Here is a 21346-nt window from a genome sequence, read left to right as displayed (position 1 = left end):
GATAATGGAATGTAGTCTAATTAAGTCAGGTGATGCTGAGGGAATTAGATTAGGAAATGAGACACTTAAAGTAGTAAAGGAGTTTTGCTATTTGGGGAGCAAAATAACTGATGATGGTCGAAGTAGAGAGGATATAAAATGTAGGCTGGCAATGGCAAGGAAAGCGTTTCTGAAGAAGAGAAATTTGTTAACATCCAGTATTGATTTAAGTGTCAGGAAGTCATTTCTGAAAGTATTCGTATGGAGTGTAGCCATGTATGGAAGTGAAACATGGACGATAAATAGTTTGGACAAGAAGAGAATAGAAGCTTTCGAAATGTGGTGCTACAGAAGAATGCTGAAGATTAGATGGGTAGATCACATAACTAATGATGAAGTATTGAATAGGGTTGGGGAGAAGAGAAGTTTGTGGCACAACTTGACCAGAAGAAGGGATCGGTTGGTAGGACATGTTCTGAGGCATCAAGGGATCACCAATTTAGTATTGGAGGGCAGCGTGGAGGGTAAAAATCGTAGAGGGAGACCAAGAGATGAATACACTAAGCAGATTCAGAAGAATGTAGGTTGCAGTAGGTACTGGGAGATGAAAAAGCTTGCACAGGATAGAGTAGCATGGAGAGCTGCATCAAACCAGTCTCAGGACTGAAGACCACGACAACAACAACATATTGCTAGACGCGTGAAAGATCTCTTGCGGGCGTCGTTTGGTGATGATCGTGTGCTAAGCCGCCACTTTCGTCATGCTTGGCCTCCCAGGTCCCCAGACCTCAGTCCGTACGATTATTTGCTTTGGGGTTACCTGAAGTCGCAAGTGTATCGCGATCGACCGACATCTCAAGGGATGCTGAAAAACAACATCCGACGCCAATGCCTCACTATAACTTCGGATAGGCTTTACAGTGCTGTTCACAACATCATTCCTCGACTACAGCTATTGTTGAGGAATGATGGTGGACATATTGAGCATTTCCTGTAAAGAACGTCATCTTTGCTTTGTCTTACTTTGTGATGCTAATTATTGCTATTCTGATCAGATGAAGCGCCATCTGTCGGACAATTTTTTGAACGTTTGTATTTTTTTGGTTCTAATAAAACCCCATGTCATTCCAAGCATGTGTGTCAATTTGTACCTCTGTATCTACATTATTCTGTGATTTATTCAATTTTCAAATTTATACTGACTTTTTGATCACCCGGTATAATCACGTAACACCTTAGCCCAATAAAATCTTTTATAATCAGCTGAAAGCATCTAGAGCATTTTAAATAACCCTGTAGAGTCGCTACACGAATCACGAGAGCATCTGGAGTGGACTTGGTTTTACCAAGTGCACTGCGAACATGGGCCGCTAAAAGTACTAGCAGCATTGCGCCATCCAATGTTGTGTGATGCATAACGAAACCACAAAAGGGATTACGTTCCAAGAGCTCCCCCGCCTGCGATGTCAGATCTGGTCGCGCATTGTCATCCATAAAAATGAAATCTGAGCCGAAAGCAAGCCTGGGAAGATGCTCATGGGGAAGACGTACAGTTTCACAATAAATTAGACCGGTGAATGTATCGAGTTCAAACTTTTGAACATCAGTACGCCTAAGCAATATCATGGCTCCCACATAATAACGGCTGGACCACGGAAACAGTCTTGTTCGACAACGTTTCTGGGTGCATGACGTGTTCCCCCTCTCGCCGTATGAGAGTACGTCCTGAACCATCACTCAGGCTGCTGCACCTGCTGTCAGAAGAGTCAGAACAGTTGGAGACGCCACTTTTCTCTGGTCGATTCGTTACTCTCTTAGCACCACCGCGATCCGTGCCGCCAATAGACGGGTGTCAACGGAACACAATTCATTTGTCGTCGGACAAACAGATCACCGCCATGGAGAGCGAAAGATTGCGAGCCTTTCAGTCATGTTAAATGTGCTTGCAATTGCACCTCCCCCCCCCCCCCCCCCCCCGTTTGGCGTGAGTCCCTTTGTTGCCTGTTGGGCATTGTAGCCGTCATATGCCGTTGTAATTGTCCGTTGTCGACGACCATCTCCACTCCTTCTGGTTGCAATGTTTGTGCTTCAGAACTCTCCCCATGCACGTGAAACAGTGCTGTGAGCATTATGAAACTCCTTTACTCGTCATACTTCCTCCTTCTTCCAGGTTTCCGAAGATTCTTTTTTGTGTAGTCATTCACATGTCCCCGGACTGTGTTGTAATGAAGAACACCACAGTGCACACTAACTGCTCGCTGACTGACACACACTGTCGTTTCCAGTGTTGCGGAGGCAGCCATATTTAGCACTATAGTCACGCTAACGTCACAGCACTAGACGTAGAGTTTTCTGTGCACGACTTGGAGATCTCTGATGACATGCTCCAGCACTTTCAAACATTTCCACCTAGTATTTAACATGTTTGTTGCTTTATCTGTCCCGTCCTTAAGCTTAAAAGAGCAGTGAAATTCAAAGGAGCGTAATTACTGAACAACAGAGCAGAATTAAACTGCTTGTCTTGATCTGATGAACAGTCGTCTTCAATAGGAGCCACCATTCTTCAGTTGCGATATCAGAGACGATGAGTAACGGATTTTAAAATACAATTCAGGAGAGATTATTTCCGCTGTTCGTAAACCGTGAAATGACTCGATCAAAACTGAACTAGACAAACAGTGTTTCAAACTTTTTCTCATCGGTGTTCTATATTTCTTTTGTCCATGGATCATTGAAGAAAATTTGTACTTACACGATAAATTGCGAATCAAACACTTTCTCTGGGAGTTCCTAAAACACTGAATAAAAGTTTGCCACTTGTGGCCAGTGACGTCATTTGCCTGTACCTTCACATCTTAGTCCGTATAATCGTTTGCTAAGCGGATCTCGAAGCCGCAGCCGCGACAAATCACTAAGCAAATCAGAACACGCAGGTCGGCCACATGGAATGATGGATCTGACAACTACCTGAATGCCTAATACATCGTGAGATGTGCTCAACAGGTGGACATGGCAATTGGGAGTACTGATTCAGTGAACTGACGTTAACGAGTTGAAGACATTCTTATAACCAACTTGAATATTCTGGCAGCCGGCGGGTGTGGCCGAGCGATTCCAGGCGCTTCAGTCTGGAACCGCTCGACCCCTACGGTCGCAGGTCCGAATCCTGCCTTGGGCATGGATGTGTGTGATGTTCTTAGGTCAGTTAGGTTTAAGTAGTTCTAAGTTCTAGGGGATTGATGACCTCAGATGTTAAGTCCCATAGTGGTCAGAGCCATTTGAACCATTTTTGAATATTCTGGCCTCAACGAACTGCCCTTCCTCATTCTATTTATAGTACTGTGTAGGCTTGTGGTGCTTTACGATTGAAACTATTCGAAAAAATCTATCGCTGTACCAGATTTCGGTGGTCTGAAGATGTCATTCTTAAACAATGGCAACCATCTGAGGACTAAAGTGTGTAAGATGAGCATTTATCAAACCGTTCAACGAATCTATCGGTCGGAGAGTAAATCTTCACACGTTTTGATCCTACGTTATGTCAGTAAACCAAAGTATCTACTCAATCACTCAGAGACCCAAGTGGCATCGGAGGATGAAAGAGAGGAGGCCAAGTCATTAACCTTTTATTTGGCAATGTTGCTCTCAAGTATCATCAAAATTGCTCATTATTTTTCTGCAATATGGATTATCAGTAATATTTCAAGGTTATGTGAGCAACAGGTACCAGTGCAGCAGTTTATTTCGATTTTGTGACTCTGTTTTTTATTGTACAACGAAAACTGCTTGTAAACGGGAATAGGAAGTCTTGAAGGTGAGTTATTATACAAATTTGTCAGAGAATTCCTATCTGGGACAGTGCAAATGGACATATCCTTTCTGGGAAGAGGAAGCCTGGCTTCAGGTATTGGATGGACAACGAGACCAGAAGAAGGGGAAAACAGCAAGTCGTGCGCTAGTGTATGATGTAAGATACGATAGTTCTGGTCGCTGGGCAGAGTACGGGCCGGAAGGGAAAATGTAGACTTTGTCCTCAGGGACAGTCGATTGTAAAATGAAGAAAATATGGAATTTATCTGTGCTCTGTACCAAAATGAAATTGTTTTAAGACATTTCACATGCAATAGTGTATGCAGCCCCTTTCACCCACAGCAAAAACATCGTAGTACTTTTATTGTAACATCCATGCGCCTTTTGTGGACAGTGATGCTGTATTTTGAAACAGTGTACATAAAATTGGCCACGTGACCGTATCATTAAAGTGACGTAATACGTTTCTTCACAAATCAACTAATATTGATCAACAGAAAAACGATGGCTGGCTTTGATGGGATACTACTGAGAGCAGGAGAAAGAACTTATCCTCTTCTAACAGCAATATACATGGCGGTTCACCATTCACGTTTCACACTCCTAGAGCTTGTAAAGGGGACTTAGTAGATCAAGTTTAAAAAGGAACTCATGTCCGCAAACGTCATCGAACGACACAAGACAGCGTCTAAGCTATCGACGCTGGCGCCTGTAAATGTATGTATATACAGGGTGATTCCCTGGTGTATCAGTTTGAGGTAAGGGTCCCTGTAACAGAAACGAACGAGTTATAAGCGAAAAACGTTCAGATATCTCTGACTTGGATTACGTGTACTGGTGCTGTTGTTTCTGAAATTGTAGGCCAGGAAACTTTCCGAGGTGGTAGTATGAACCAAAAAAAGGAAAACATGTCAAGTAAATATAGGCCCTCACCTGCATACCTGAGGAGCTTTGAGCACTTGTTCATCTTCACTATTGCGAAATATACCACCTCTACTGAACAAGTGCTCATAGCTGTTAAGGTATGTGCTTTAGAGCCCATGTTTAATAGATATTTTTTCTTGTTTTGGTTGTAAGCGGCGACATATCTTATGGTCTTTATGAAAGTGGATAATGTATCTTATGTGCCAATGGATAATGTATCTTAACTGTCGTCTCAAGCCCAGGGTGGTAAACAGGCATTCCACATAGCTATAAATTTTGGCCCTGTCTCAAAATTAATTAAAATGCCTCTGTGACATTACAAGAATACTGAAATTAATATAAATGACAAGTTTGGGATTTGTCCTAAAATGATAACACAACCTCTCCCTTTCTCATTGTACATTTTAATTTATCAAAGCTTTCAAGGATCAAGTCATAAACAACAAGAGGGTTTAATTACTTTCAACTCTCAACAAATTAATTAAAATTTAGATGCGGAATGTGTGATTATTGAAACTTTATCTCTATATATGAAAGTATTATGGCAAATGAAACAATTAACCTTTATCAATGATTTTTACATCTACATTGTCGTACCTGAGCAATGGGATAAGTTGGTGGAGAGTGGACTTTACCTTTTGAACTAATCAAAACTCTCATGTAATCATTGGAGGGTATGTTAGTAATTAACTCCTGAATTTCTATATTCAAAGTGTACACAGGTTGGAATAAACAAAATCTCGACTCAACATTTAATCGCGCCTAATGCACGTTGGTACATTACCAATCGGGAACGGCGGCGGCATAGTCTCCGTGCTTGATCTGAAATGCTAATTCCCTACTCTGGCCTTGACTGAATCCAATCAGTCTTAACTTTCCTGCACTCCGTAAAACGTCAAATGTTCCATAGTCAAAATTAATGGCAACTCCACACTCGCTATGGGATGGAGTGACGTGCACAAATCTCAGCCGACAAAAATTCCCGCAGGAATATGAACTACCGCTTTACGTTTGTCGCCACGATACGTGAAGCGTACCGCCCTGACTTTATGTTTGGAAAGTTTGAATATCAGCGTCTTCGCTAATTTTACCACACGCATGTGTGTGGCCCGCCGCGAGACGAGAGCTCTCTGTGTGTTAATTTCATTCTCAAAATGCTTTTATATGACGTTACTCTCCCCACCGCGAGTCTACTACGTCACACAGTATGGCTTCGGCCAACTGCTTCCTCGTTATAGGTGAATTATTATTTTACTTGCCCAGCTCGCCACTAGCCTCGTTAATGTAGTATCGCCATTTACTCATGGTCTCGGCTATGTTTATTGTAATAGCTATAATATTGTACTCGCCTTATTTCTTTCTGCGCTGCAGCTGTGTCTTCTTTTGTTAATGTTAATTGGGATTTCCCAATGCTATTAGCCACATTCGCTGGTCTGCCTTCACACTGCGCTCACTTTATCTCATTTACGCACGCCCCCGTCGTTATAATGGTAGATGTTGTTTTGTTATTCGGTACATGAGATTGCCATAATTACTTCCTGTTGACAGGAGAGTTATTTTCTGAGAATTTTATTCTGTATCATACGTATGAAGCTTATGTAATGTGTGCAAAATGAGGACACCTTACATGGTCCAACTAACACCTTTAAAAGTTGCCTATACTACAATCTTAGCAACAACAGTACCAGTACATGTATTTCACTGTCGGAGGTATCATTACGGTTTTCGCTATTAACTTCCGCCTCGTTCGTTTCCGGTACAGGAACCCTTACATTTAGTTGATGCATTTATCCTTCTCCATCCCGTTAACAAGTTTATAACATCATCACGAAATCAGACTGTACACACAGGGTGAAGAAAAATTCGCGCAATCGGACTTCGCATCGCGATTCCTCGCATACTACCAATACTCACAAAATTTCCTCCCACGCATATTTCCGGCAGTAAATGGACGATAAAGTTTGGCGATCTGGCAACACTATAATCACATGAACAGTAACTACCTATGCGAACGTATAGAAGTATTGCTGTGAAGTTGGTGCAGTGGACAGCTACTTTTTTCCAACGTAAACCGGTTCCACTTTAACGCACTAACATACCTACCAAGTTTCGCTCTCGTATAATTACAAACTACATTGGACCTGCGTGAGTAGGTGCATTTTAATTGTAACCACCCCGTATCACCTCCTTCAGGAAGGTGTTGACAACTCTGTAAATAGCCCTTCATAAGTTAGGTTTGCCATACTCTTCTAAGTGGAACACTGAAAAGTAACAGATTTCTGCTCTTTTGGACAAAATTCTGCTTTTTTGTTTGTTGAGGGCCTATTTTCTACCAACTGAATAGTGTCTTGTACTTCGTTTGCACATTTAGCTGAGTCATGACTGCTGGGCATAAAACCAGTCTCATGCAATTTAGTGAAAACGCGGGTAAACACTCTTGAACTTAGTACTCTGCAGTTAGGAAAACGTGTTCTGTACTGTTTAGAAGCAGCACCATTTTCATCACAAAACCCATACACAAATACCATCTCAGCGTATTCAGCATTTCTAAATATAGGCGGGGTGCTTGGAAAGTGCAGTGCAATTAGTGAACAAACCATAATAATAAATGCAGTTATGTAAAATCAAGCGCAACGTAGAACTTAAATTTCAAAACGAAAATGGCAATCGATAAATGAATTTTTACCATCTGGAGTACCAACACTCGAAGGAAAACTTATGTTTGTGATCAGTTGTACCTCTGTAAATTGTACAAATTGTACACATGTTTTTGGAATATTTTACTCGAATTGGTTCATATTACCATGTTCAAAAATACTGTTTTTCCTGAAACGCCCTGTTTATAAATGCTGTAGTGGATAGTGTCAGAAGCCACTTGAGGATGTTACGATTAATCAAGGGAAATCCCCAGTTGGGAAACGGGGCCAAAATTTGTTGGTTACTGTCGAGTTGCAATTTACAATTTCTTGATTGATTCCTTCAACCATTAAAGTCATTTCTTTACCACTTGACCAGGAACAGATCCAAAAAGCTAGCAGGCATGAGTGCCTTTTCAAAACAATTTTCTTTACAGTTAACGACCAAGCCATTTTACTTAATACCGGCTTTGATAAAACATTTGATAACAAGTTAAAATTTTTCATGTAATGAAATTAGAAACTTTACTCTACCGTTAATAGCCAATCAATTTTACTTCAAACAGACTTTGATAAGGCATTTAATAACAAAATTAAAACTTGCAAACTAATGAAACAAAAATACCAATTTGAACACAATTTCGCTACCGAACATGTAGAGAGCCACTTCTTTTAAATTTTGGCACAACAAGATAATAAATTACAAGGGCTCGCTAACAGGGAGGCAGAACTAGCATTTTCAAGGGATGCCAAGTAGATTAAAAGAATCAAAGTAAAAACACAGTCATTCACCTTTTACAATAACTAACAATTTTAAAGTCACGTAATTTAAAAAAAAAAAAAAACACCAATGAAAGGCAAACTTAACCTTTTTAAACAGTGGCCAAAAATAATCAGAGTAAAATACAACCATTTAACATTTTACAATAACTAACAACTTTAATACCATGTCCTGCCACCAAAATGTCCTGGGATAGAAATAATTAACCGACCGGGTGTAAGGGCGGCTACAATAATTGTCTCCCGAAGGATGCTCAGGCTAGAAGCGGACTAACAGACCCACAACGCCTCACATTCAGTAATCACATCGACCTCACGCGAGGCAAGGGGAGGAGGAGGAATCAAATCAGGAACCATAATTCCTGCCCAAAAATACACTTCCTCCCAGGCAGTACTAATAAGAATTCAGAAGATCACTGTCTATAATTACACCGGCGACAGGGACAGGAAACCCGAACGCACGAGGCCACAAGGCAGAAAAGACGCTGGTTGCTCAAACCAAAATTCTTCAGTTAACATCTAAATCTTTAACCAACTTGCAGTTTATCAGAGAAACAGCAGGTGAACTCCGATGCAAAGGTTCCTCACATCCGACCGTGTCCACGTCGCCAGCGTACCCAACTGGGCACAGTCACGCAGCCACGCGCTCTGTCACCGGAGCCCTCGTCTTCTCTGCACCCACGGCGGCGAAATACCACTCCTCAGGTTAGGCGAGATACTAGCCCATCATTCCCGCCTCCAGACGGAAAATTTAAAGACATCCGGTGCCGCTCCCACCAAGTAGTGACTCGGAACCACAGCCGTGGCCCCCGGGTGTTCACAGCAAGAGTTTGTAGCCTTCTCCCGTCAACTCGTCCCACACGTCTCGCACCGCCGGGATAGACCACGCGGTTTCTCGGAACAACAGCCAACTCTCCACCGCCACACCACGCCGCGGTCACATCGTACGACATTCTCTAATTCCCGATTTTAAAAACTGACCGACCGACTCGTCACCGCTAGGCAACCAACCGGCCATCCCCCCAGAGATCTTATTCCCTTGCACAAGGCTAACAGGAAGCAACGACTCGAAGATCGATAAGACCAGACACGCCGCCAGAGGGGAATCTCAACAGAATCGTACGCAGCATAACGATAAATATGAATGAATCAATTAACGATGGAATGGAAGCACTCAGAACAATCTTAACAGCGCGATATATGTTGAGAGCCGACACACGGCTCACCGGATGATGCTGTTTTACGGGGTTCCATGGGAAATACGGGCCCTGCAAGGAACTTGTGACGTCACACTAGTTGCCTTGACCAACATACATCGCCGACGCTCGGCTATATCTGGGGCCAGATCGGAAATCAGTATGCAGATTAAAAACTGCCTACTAAAGTCTGCGAGGTCGTCATCTGTTATCGAGGCCATGAATTTATTTAAAAGCGCAGCTGCAAAGTATTAAACTCGTCTAAAATAGTAATTCGCTCCTTGCCGCAGGCCGCCGCAGACCTGCAGTGTCACGTGCTGTAACAGACGACACAGAGCCCAGTGTTGTATATAGTGACGTCGGAACGCTAGAAAGCTATAACGAAATGCAGTAAACGTCTGTAGAGAGGCCAAGAAGTAACGCAAGCACAGGAAGCTGTACAGTGCTATAAGCAGATGTAACGTATTGTCCAAACATAGGCGAAAATGTTAATTACATTTTTATAACATATTGTACGTAAAATCACAGGAAATCGTCACATCCATTAAATAAATGGGAGTATGTGTACGAGACGACTACATGGAACTAAACGTAGGAAACGTGAATGACAGACCAAGGTTCATTGAAAGAATGTGAGTCCGTCCAAGGAGGAGGTAGCTTCAAAAAACTTAGTTCGACTGCTAATTGGCTCAAATGGTTCAAATGGCTCTGAGCACTATGGGACTTCACTTCTGAGGTCATCAGTCCCCTAGAACGTAGAACAACTTAAACCTAACTAACCTAAGGACATCACACACATCCATGCCCGAGGCAGGATTCGAACCTACGACCGCAGCGGTCGCGTGGCTCCAGACTATAGCACCTAGAACTGCTCGGCCACTCCGGCCGGCGACTGCTAATTGAGTACTGACACTACCCTGTTCAGACACGTTAGTGTGACCGCCTGTCAAGAACCGGAATGACCAACTTTTGCATTGTAGACCTCTGCGACACGTCGGGAATGTGGAGCCATGCCGAATCCGATGGCGTGGCCAGCTGCGCTACGTCTCTCAGTTGAAGATACATGGCCCGAATAGCCCTATCAAGGTACAAATTCTCGGTTGGGTTTAAATCCGGGTATTTAGTGGCCAGGTGTGTACACTAAACGTATCTTGGTGCTCTTCCAACCAAGCACATATACGGCGTGCTGTGTGTCACGTTGCATTGTCCAGTTGGTAGATTCCATAGTGCCGAGGAAAAACAAACCGCATTCAGTGATTTACACCGTCCCCAAGCACAGACGCTTACCTGTGATGATTCGTTGTGCCTTCCAGAGTGACGGGATCGCCCAGTGAATGCCACGAAAACATTCTCCAGACCATAACGCAGACTCATCCGGCGATTGTTACAGGGCTCTACAGATCAACGGTCATCTGTCCGATGGAGCATATTTGAAAAGGCCACCGGTCACCACTCAGTGGACGTCCATATGAGGTATTAGGGTGCGGATTCCATACTTCGTCGCTGGCGAACCAGATGAGGTCAGCATCGGTGCACGAACCAGGCGCCTGCTGGGAAGGCCCATACGCAGAAACACTCTGTGGACGGTCGTTGAGGAGACAGTGTTGGTACCCTCTTGGTTCAGCGGGTGATCACTTGCTCAGCATGTGCACGTCAATTCGTCCGCACTCATCTCCACAGCTGTCGTTTACCACTTTTGTCTAGCGCCCGTGTTGCACCACATTTGCTTCGGCTCCGGTTTTGGATAGCACTTTCTTGCTATTCACGGTACACTTAAACAACAGGGGCACGTGAACAATTAACAAATTTAGTCGTACCAGAAATGCTTCCACCCTTGCCCAGAAAGCCAATGATCATACCCTTCTGGACGTCAGATTAATCACTTCATTTCCGCATTACGACAACGTCTCCACTGTTTTCAAGTCCCCCAGATACGTTGTACAGGGTGGTCCATTGATCGTGACCAGGCCAAATATCTCACGAAATAAGCGTGAAACGAAAAAACTACAAAGAACGAAACTTGTCTAGCTTGAAGGGGGAAACCAGATGGCGCTATGGTTGGCCCGCTAGATGGCGCTGCCTTGGGTCAAGTTTTTTTAAATAAGAGCTCTCATTTTTATTACATATTCGCGTAGTACGTAAAGAAATATGAATGTTTTAGTTGGACCACCTTTTTCGCTTTGTGATAGATGTCGCTGTAATAGTCACAAACACATGGCTCACAATTTTAGACGAACAGTTGGTAACAGGTAGGTTTTTCAAACTAAAATACAGAACGTATGTACGTTTGAACATTTTATTTCAGTTGTTCCAATGTGATACATGTACCTTTGTGAACTTATCATTTCTGAGAACGCATGCTGTTACAGCGTGATTACCTGTAAATACCACATTAATGCAATAAATGCTCAAAATGATGTCTGCCAGCCTCAATGCATTGGGCAATACGTGTAACGACATTCCCCTCAACAGCGAGTAGTTGACCTTCCGTAATGTTCGCAAATGCATTGACAAAGCGCTGACGCATGTTGTTAGGCGTTGTCGGTGGATCACGATAGCAAATATCCTTCAACTTCCCCCACAGAAAGGAATCCGGGGATGTCAGCTCCGGTGAACGTGCGGGCCATGGTATGGTACTTCGACGACCAATCCACCTATCTTGAAATATGCTATTCAATACCGCTTCAACCGCACGCGAGCTATGTGCCGGACATCCATCATGTTGGAAGTACATCGCCATTCTGTCATGCAGTAAAACATCTTGTAGTAACATTGGTGAAACATTACGTAGGAAATTAGCGTACATTGGACCATTTAGATTGCCATCGTTAAAATGGGGGGCAATTATCCTTCCTCCCATAATGCCGCACCATACATTAACCCACCAAGGTCGCTGATGTTCCACTTGTTCAGCCATCGTGGATTTTTCGTTGCCCACTAGTGCATATTATGCCGGTTTGGGTTACTGCTGTTAGTGAATGACGTTTCGTCGCTAAATAGAACGCGTGCAGAAAATCTGTCATCGTCCCGTCATTTCTCTTGTGCCCAGTGCAGAACTGTACACGACATTCAAAGTCGTCGCCATACAATTCCTGGTGCTTAGAAATATGGTACTGGTGCAATCGACGTTGAAGCATTCCCAACACCGACGTTTTTGAGATTCCCGATTCTCGCGCAATTTGTCTGCTACTGATGTGCGGATTAGCCGCAACAGCAGCCAAAACACCTACTTCGGCATCATCATTTGTTGCAGGTCGTGGTTGACCTTTCACATGTGGCTGAACACTTCCTGTTTCCTTAAATAACGTAACTATCCCGCGAACGGTCCGGACACTTGGATGATGTCGTCCAGGATACCGAGCAGCATACATAGCACACGCCCATTGGGCATTTTGATCACAATAGCCATACATCAACACGATATCGACCTTTTCCGCAATTGGTAAACGGTCCATTTTAACACGGGTAATGTATCACGAAGCAAATACCGTCCGCACTGGCGGAATGTTACGTGACGCCAATTACTTATCGTTTGTGACTTCTACAGCGCCGTCTATCACAAAGCGAAAAAAGTGGTCCAACTAAAACATTCATATTTCTTGACGTACTACACGAATACACTACGGTCGCAGGTTCGAATCCTGCCTCGGGCATGGATGTGTGTGATGTTCTTAGGTTAGTTAGGTTTAACTAGTTCTAAGTTCTAGGGGACTAATGACCTCAGCAGTTGAGTCCCATAGTGCTCAGAGCCATTTGAACCATTACTACCCGAATATGTAATAAAAATGGGGGTCCCTATTTTAATAAACGCAATTGATATCCATTTGACCTATGGCAGCGCCATCTAGCGGGCCAACCGTAGCGCCATCTGGTTTCCTCCTTCAAGCTAGACGAGTTTCGTTCGTTGTAGTTTTTTCGTTTGATGCTTATTTCGTGAGGTATATATCCCAGTCACTAACAATGGACCACCCTATATATATATATATATATATATATATATATATATATATATATATATATATATATATATAATGCTGCCACCTGCGAGTGGTCATTGCACGGTAACATCGAACGCTGGCGGTTGTCGTATTAATATGACTTGACTGTGTATATACGGGACACTTACAGTAATATTGATAAAGGACATAGAGGAGATGCAGAGAACTGTAGCGATTTCCGATTCGGATTCTTTCAGTAAGAGCGAAAGTGTTACGAACATGCTCTTTCGCTTTCATGTGTGTCACGGAGACGACAACGACGATAAAAATAGAGAGATTCAATCTCATGCATGGACCTATCGGCATTTGTTCTACTCGTGTACTGTTCGCTACTGGACAGGAAATAGGGAAGACTTACAGGAATTGCCCACCGCTACACAACATAAGTTGGTTTGCGGAGTTGCCGGCCGCTATGGCCGTGCGGTTCTAGGCGCTTCAGTCTGGAGCCGCGTGACCGCTATGGTCGCAGGTTCGAATCCTTCCTCGGGCATGGATGTGTGTGATGTCCTTAGGTTAGTTAGGTTTAAGTAGTTCTAAGTTCTAGGGGACTGATGACCACAGATGTTAAGTCCCATAGTTCTCAGAGCCATTTGTTGTTTGCGGAGGTGAGTGTAGTGTAGATGGACGCACTATAGGGAAACGTGTGCATTATTATATCTGCCCTTCTACGAGGTCATTAAGGAGTAAATTACAGCGAGAATAAGTAATGGGGATGAACCGAAGAAGTGGCTCCATTATTGCTATTGCCGAGTCTGCACAGAAATTTAAACTGATTTTGCTGTAAATAATTCCCTTTGTGCTATGGAGGCGTCAGCAGACTTCCATAAACTGCCTGCTCTTGAAGCTGCTGAGCCACTGGTCATATAGATAAGCACTAGAGAAAGTATAAAAGATGTTACCTCAGCGTGTAATGAGTGCATAAGTATGTCCAAGAGTCAGTGAAATATTGTGGAAATTGTAGCTCACTCTAGTATGTGTTTATTTTATTTTTTTTCCCTAATTTTGAAAATTTGCAATGATGGATGTAACTTCGTGTACCCTAATTATCCGCGTCAGGAATATTTTACCTTGTATCTCGATCTTGATTTAATACTATTTCCCTAAGTTTAATAAAACTGCCACAGGATAAGGTTTATATCTGAGATGTTGTATCGGTAGAGAATAACAGTTAGTACTCGCAATTCCAGAATTTTAAGGCAGTAAGAGGGGCAAGACAGATACTGCCTACAGGAAAATTAACGAGACCTTTGCAGAAAAGGGAGCCACTTGAATGAATATCAAGAGCTCAGATGGAAACCCAGTTCGTAGCAAAGAAGGGAAAGGAGAAAGGTGGAAGGAGTATATAGAGGGTCTATACAATCGCGATGTTCTTGAGGACAATATTATGGAAATGAAAGAGGATGTAGATGAAATAGGAGATACGATATTGCGTGAAGAGTTTGACAGAGCACTGAAAGACCTGAGTCGAAACAAGGCCCCAGGAGTAGACAACACTCCATTGGAACTACTGACGGCTTTGGGAGAGCCAGTCCTGACAAACCTCTATCATCTGGTGAGCAAGATGTATGAGACAGGTGAAATACCTTCAGACTTCAAGAAGAATATGATAATTCCAATCCCAAAGAAAGCAGGTGTTGACAGATGTGAAAATTACCGAACTATTAGTTTACTAAGTCACAGCTGCAAAATACTAACGCGAATTCTTTACAGACGAATGGAAAAACTGGTAGAAGCCGACCTCGGGGAGGATCAGTTTGGATTCCGTAGAAATGTTGGAACACGTGAGGCAATACTGATCCTACGACTTATGTTAGAAAATAGATTAAGGAAAGGCAAACCTGAAGGTGGCAGGGGTAAAATACAGGGAGCGAAAGGCTATTTACAATTTGTACAGAAACCAGATGGCAGTTATAAGAGTCGAGGGGCATGAAAGGGAAGCAGCGGTTGGGAAGGGAGTGAGACAGGGTTGTAGCCGGTCCCAGATGTTATTCAGTCTGTATATTGAGCAAGCAGTAAAGAAAACAAAAGAAAAATTCGGAGTAGGTATTAAAATCCACGGAGAAGACATAAAAACTTTGAGGATCGCCGATGACATTGTAATTCTGTGAGAGACAGCAAAGGACTTGGAAGAGCAGTTGAACGGAATGGATAGTGTCTTGAAAGGAGGATATAAGATGAACATCAACAAAAGCAAAACGAGGATAATGGAATGTGGTCAAATTAAGTCGGGTGATGCTGAGGGAATTTGATTAGGAAATGAGACACTTAAGGTAGTAAAGAAGGTTTGCTATTTGGGGAGCAAAATAACTGATGATGGTCGAAATAGAGAGGATATAAAATGTAGACTGGCAATGGCAAGGAAAGCGTTTCTGAAGAAGAGAAATTTGTTAACATCGAGTATAGTTTTGAGTGTCAGGAAGTCATTTCTGAAAGTATTTGTATGGAGTGTAGCCATGTATGGAAGTGAAACATGGACGATAAATAGTTTGGACAAGAAGAGAATAGAAGCTTTCGAAATGTGGTGCTACAGAAGAATGCTGAAGATTAGATGGGTAGATCACATAACTAATGAGGAAGTATTGAATAGATATGGGGAGAAGAGAAGTTTGTGGCACAACTTGACCAGAAGAAGGGATCGGTTGGTAGGACATGTTCTGAGGCATCAAGGGATCACCAATTTAGTATTGGAGGGCAGAGTGGAGGTTAAAAATCGTAGAGGGAGACCAAGAGATGGCCTCACTAAGCAGATTCAGAAGGATGTAGGTTGCAGTAGGTACTGGGAGATGAAGAAGCTTGCACAGGATAGAGTAGCATGGAGAGCTGCATCAAACCAGTCTCAGGACTGAAGACCACAACAACAACAACAAGAGAACTAAAAAGCAGTTGAAACTTCCTGGCAGATTAAAACTGTGTGCTGGACCGAGACTTGGGACAAAACAGTTGTCTAACGGCAGGCTATGGATTCAGTGTGCGCGTGGCTTAACACTGAGTAAATTGAATTCTTCGCGCTTTGAAAGTCAGTATCCTTGACTGTAAGTAAACATGGAACTTAAATTATTTTTAATAAATAATTTATTTATTTTTGAAGTCGTCAAAGCGAAATTCAATTATCTGTCAGTTCAAATAAGAAATATGGATTTCAGTTAGAAATGACTTCCTAAATCTATAATTATTTTGAAACAATTTTGAATAATGTTTTTACTTACACTCTTTTTTATTTAAATATTAAAGAAAACGTAACTTTTTATTTGAAACATTACATCTCTATGTTCTTTGGCTACATTATTTCATTACCTTCTCTGTTGTATAACTGCGTAAATCTTTAATACATACACTTCCATCAAAAGACAAGTGCAATGTATATTATTTTGGTAAGATACACAACCATTTTATCTAACGTGATACTTTGAAGTTTGTCAGATTCTTACAAAAACCTTGATTTTTTCGAGTTAAGCACATTAAATTTGGTGTACAACATGTGGGTGGGAAACCTGGCCTGTGTAATAATCACAGTAAATAATATGTTGGTGGTGTTCTCTTACAAAAGTTTACGGCAAACAGGCAAGAATAATTTTCTTCGTAGAGTGATTGAGATGTACGACAACATTCGTTAATCTCAGTTAGAACTCAAAATTGGTTCATATTATGACGGAAATCATCACACGAAATGGATATACAAACAGAAATTTTACACAATATATCTTGAACCACAACAAAAGAAAAAGTAAATACCACCTATTTTCCGCATCAAAAATGGCTCAGATGGCTCTGGGCACTATGGGACTTAACTTCTGAGGTCATCAGTCCCCTAGAACTTAGAACTACTTAAACCTAACTAACCTAAGGACATCACACACATCCATGCCCGAGGCAGGATTCGAACCTGCGACCGTAGCGGTAGCGCGGTTCCAGACTGAAGCACCTAGAACCGCTCGGCCATTCCGGCCGGAATTTCCCACATCCTTCGATTAATTTCACTATATGTAGTATAAAAGACCATGCCTCGATTCTCCTGCATGATGTGATATCGCATGCTACTATCTTCTTGGAAAATCTCCGTGGATAGTCTGTAGCATTACGTTTTCTATTCTAGTTGATTATCTCTGACTCGAGGAATGTCTCGCCACGTTCCAAGCCCGTAAAGAAACTCTCGCGGAACAAGAAGAAATGACCAAGATTTAATGTCCTGTCTGTGACGACATCGTTAGAGATGGATTACTAATCTAGATGTGTTAGGAAATTCACCGTGTCCTCCTTGATCGAGTAATGCCAGTACACGGCTGGAGTTATTTCGTGGAAACCGGCGAAACCTGAATTATATGTAACAGACGAGCTCTTAACACCAGGCAACGTGAATACGAGAACAGGGCCTCACAGACTGCTCCGCATCGCTCGTTCCAGAGTTCCAGGTATCATTAGCAGCAAAGCATGCCGGAAAAAAACCAGAAAATTCATACACCTCGAAAAGCTTAATGAGTAACAACGACCGTGAAATAAAATTTAAGAACACACGGAATGTTCCTTAAGAAATAAAGAGCTGCCACTCCAGTTCGTTTAGCAAAACCCCATAAACTCAAGAGGTAGACAAATTTTTAAAAAAACAAGAACCTGAAGGTAAGGCACATATACCTCGATGGTAGCCTATCTCATCAAAGAAATGTCGTCCAGCCGACAGAATATAGCTTTTCTACATTTTCCCTAAATCGTTTCAGGCAAGTGTTGGGATGGACACCATGTAAAGGACTCGGCGTATTTCCTTCTGCGATCCGAGCTTGAACTTCGTCCTTATTGATATCATCGTCGATGACTCGTTAAACCTTAACCCCTAACCTTCTCTTCGACGGAAAAATGCGGTCATATAGTGATAGCGTTACATGAAAGTTTAATGCCGACAAATAGCATTTTATTTGCCATCAGTAACACGAAGCAATGAAGGTGAAAGTTAATGTTAACGATTGCACATCATGGCGTAAGTCACGAAGCGAAAAGAAGTTATTGTTCAGTTTTCGTACAAATAGAAAACAGCGTACTGATGTTGACAATAATCAACAAAATACCTATAGATGAACGCTTTCAGGATGCTGCTGCCTCACTGCACTTGTTACAACATTAGCCACCACTCATCCCACATTCATCGTTACCCAACAGCTATGTTGCAAATGACAGCAAAGCCATAAGCCTTAGTGTATTATATGTTATGCCTCGAGTCTTGTGGAAGCAAAGGTTCCTCCAAAATACGTGCATAAGCTATTCAATCAGTACCCTGTCCCTCACAAAAACACACGTGTAAACATCTTGAAATCAATATGTTGCTTAAATGATCAATAAGAGAAACGAAAATAGCAAGAGTAATTACCTGAAATTCTACACCACACGCACAGTTTGGAGAGAACATGATAGTCTTACGGGCTATCACGGTTCACTCACGATGTGCTGCAAATTGTTGCTCTTCTCAGGTTCTCGATCGATGGTTGTCGGCTTTATCTGAAATTTTACCAGGACAAGCAGAACCCCCCCCCCCCCCTCCCCAGTTTCCGTGAATCAGGAAATTCCACTTTGCAGCAGTGGCCGGACAGTTACCAAATTTCCTTGAAAACCTTCAAATCGATTCCCAAATAACATGAAACTCAGTGAAACCCTTTAAACGAATGGTGTAACCTTCTTGGGCTTGTTACTCCTTTGCCGCTATTTGACCGACACTACCTGGCCCATTAGAAGGTATCGCACCGTTAGATTGATTCAGAACCCTCACAGCGCCGGATATGTTGTTATGATTTGAAAGCGGTACGCATTAATACACGATTGAATAAACAGCTGTCAAGTTGTCCTGTCCATTGTGCGACAGATACCTCAGGATAGCGTGCATCGCCTCAGAATGACACACACAGAGATAAGCACACTCAGGCAATTAAGCTCATGATATTCGAAATTACCCTGATGTATATACAGCGTTCAGGTCTCGTAGCTAATCACCTGAGTCGACGTATTTCGAAGTGTCTCTGCTCGTTCTGGTAAGTGAAATATAACTAGGCAATGGCCAGTGGGATGAAAACTATCGATCCCCACTGAATTTACACTCTCTCTAAGGAGCCTGTGTGAAACCTCCTAGAAAGAGTTTTATCTCAGCTGTGACACACATTTTTCACTTAAAATTAAGAAATATATTCAGTTTGACACTAAAGGCCTTTCAACTGAAGGAAACCTATGGAAGTACCACAAGACTATTATTAACTGCTAAAAAAATGTTTTTGACACCCTGCTTGGCTGTAAACGTGTATGGGATTAGACTCAGAGAGGAGCAGGCAATGAAAGGATGTGACTTATGAAACTAAAATAATAGCTTTACTCTAACTAAAATAGAATAGGAAATATGAAGGCGGTTTCTTCGAAAGTGCACTTCTTTGTACACGGAATCTCTGATTCTAAGTAATCTTAAGTATTGCGTTGCTCCACCTGGTCCGTTGCAACATCTTCCTTACTGAAACTTCCTTGCAGATTAAAACTGTGTGCTGGACCGAGACTCGAACTCGGGACCTTTGCCTTTTGCGGGAAAGTGCTCTACCAATTGAGCTACCCAAGAACGAGTCGTGCTTGGGTAGCTCAGTTGGTAGAGCGCTGGCCCGCGAAAAGCAAAGGTCCCGAGTTCGAGTCTCGGTCCGGCACACAGTTTTAATCTGCGAGGAAGTTTCATATCAACGCACACTGCACTGCACAGTGAAAATCTCATTCTGGATCTTCCTTATTATACTGCCCACGGGATGGTAAGATGTTGCTGCTGTCTTTGATGGAAGACTTCTGACGTTATTCAGTGTTTAAGGATGATTTTAACTGACTATGCGCACGAAAAGTCCAGTTAATGGTAGCAGATATCGCAGATCATTCCATTCGATTGATTCCTGTCTCTTGGAGAAAGGGTTCAGGAGTCAGGTGCTGTGTTGTTCCACTTTGTCGCTTCTTGAAACATAAACCCACTGCCGAAAAGTTGACTGCAGGGCTGCACAATACGCTGGAGTATACTGTAGACCTCAAGCTGCCCTGGATGGTGATGGGTAAGTAGAAGAAAAGGTTGACAACATGAAATCATTGGAACGACTGATGAGTTGAAAAATGAAAAAAATGAAGTTGTCTGACGCAAGTAGGACTCGCTCTTTGAGGGTTTTCTGTACAAACGTAACTCTGTGTATAGAAAGTTCATCCATACCCGGAATTGAGAATCTGGAAGATTTTTGCCTGTTATCGTCGTTGGTACCGCAAAGAAATTGGTCCCGGGGATTCCAAGACATTTCAGAACGTTTTAATTTTAAAGTCGGATAAAAAATTACAGATTAACAATTTCGGTATTTCATTCCTTTACTTGCACTGTGGAATCTTGCTTCCTACCAAATTTTATGATTGCAGGTGATGGGAAGTACCCTATAGGTTTTAAAGAGTAACTCTGCGAGTATCAAAATTTCTGACATCAATAGCCGTACCGTTTGACTGCAGTGACTTAGAAGCTTATATTTATTGCACTGCCACGGGAGCTTAGACCTTAGAATGTGACAAAAATTTCAAATTTATGTCTCTACACGTTACTGAGAAAAATGGGTGTGAGCAGACATACGGGCAGACAGACAGTCGGATAACAAACGACATGATTTTTTTTTCGTGTGATATAATAAGTAATTAATAGTTTTCGGATTTTACTGTAAAATCTTGATTCTTGCCAAATTTTATGATTCTAAATCAGCAGGAAGCATCCGGTAGGTTTTGATGAGTGAGTTTGCGAATATGAAAATATGTGACGTAAATGATAATTCAATTCTGTTTATGTGAAAAAGCTTTTTTAACAGTCAGACAGATATAGAGACAGACAAGGCTTCCGTTTCTACCGAATGATATATGCAACGCTAAAAAGTGAAGAGGGGTGTCTGGTAGCTGTACATGTCACTGCCGCAAAACGTGTATAGCCAATATCGTTGTTGGAGGTGTGGGACTCCATCCGTGATACATGCCCTGCTACTTCGCCGCCTCCACACTTTTT

The sequence above is a fragment of the Schistocerca americana genome, chromosome 8, assembly GCF_021461395.2.
Source record: "Schistocerca americana isolate TAMUIC-IGC-003095 chromosome 8, iqSchAmer2.1, whole genome shotgun sequence".
Lineage (NCBI taxonomy): Eukaryota > Metazoa > Arthropoda > Insecta > Orthoptera > Acrididae > Schistocerca > Schistocerca americana.
Note: the sequence above shows the minus strand (reverse complement) of the source record.